Consider the following 1,219-nt stretch of genomic DNA (forward strand, 5'->3'; position numbering starts at 1 on the left):
GGGGGGGGGGGTTTCCAGTCTAAGTGCCACTCTTATAATGGGGCTTGGGTGCAGCAGCGCAGCAGCACACACCATTCATTTTTCTAATGGAAGGGGGGGGGTCTGGACCCCAAGATCCCCCCCCCTTGGCTACATCCCTGCTCCAAGTCCTTGGAGGATATTTAGCATGAGTTGCAATAGAAAAGGAATATTTACCAGCTCTCCTCTCCGACTTCCATCAACTTCACAATCTCTTCTACACTCAACTCCAACCCACATCAATCCGCATGTGAGCTGTATACTGTATGGGTTGTGAGTCATCTCCTGATGCCACACAGCATGAAGCATCATCTGCAGTCAGCTTGCATCATGCCATGTGCTCAGACTCAACACTCTATGGCAGTCTCACAGGAAATGAGGCCACTTTGCAATCAAAATAGTTTTACACATGTTTAATGGAATACTTTTCAACTGTCTGACTATCTGCTTCCACTGATTTCCTGATGAAAGTTCTCCTTCACTCTCTTCTTTGGTAGCTCCTAAGAGTAAGGATACAATCATTATATGGATTTGGGGGCATCCAGAACAGGGTCATGCTCAGGTCACTCACACCAACTTTATTAATGTAATCTGAAATAGGGAGGGGTGAACGTGGGGCTAAATCTTGGGGTAACACCTTCCTCTCTTAACGCTGAGATTCAGTCTTGTCTGTCATTGTCCTTGTTTACAGAAGAACTTGTCAGTCATGAGAGAGTCCACACAAGAAAGAAGTCACATCAATGCCAGCACTGTGGGAAACATTTTGCTTACAAGTCAATCCTAGTGACCCATCAGAGAATCCACACAGGAGAGAAGCCATTCAAATGCCAGCATTGTCGGAAACGTTTTTATCAGAAGTCAACCCTAGTGACACATCAGAGAGTCCACACAGGAGAGAAGCCATACAAATGCCAGCATTGTGGGAAAGGCTTTTCTTTCAAGGGAGGCTTAGTGAGACATCATAGAATCCACACAGGAGAGAAGCCATTCAAATGCCAGCATTGTGGGAAACGTTTTTATCAGAAGTCAACCCTAGTGAGACATCAGAGAGTCCACACTGGAGAGAAGCCATACAAATGCCAGCATTGTGGGAAAGGCTTTTCTTTCAAGGGAGACTTAGTGAGACATCATAGAATCCACACAGGAGAGAAGCCATTCAAATGCCAGCATTGTGGGAAACGTTTTTATCAGAAGTCAACCC

This window comes from Sceloporus undulatus, chromosome 9 (assembly GCF_019175285.1).
Source record: "Sceloporus undulatus isolate JIND9_A2432 ecotype Alabama chromosome 9, SceUnd_v1.1, whole genome shotgun sequence".
Lineage (NCBI taxonomy): Eukaryota > Metazoa > Chordata > Lepidosauria > Squamata > Phrynosomatidae > Sceloporus > Sceloporus undulatus.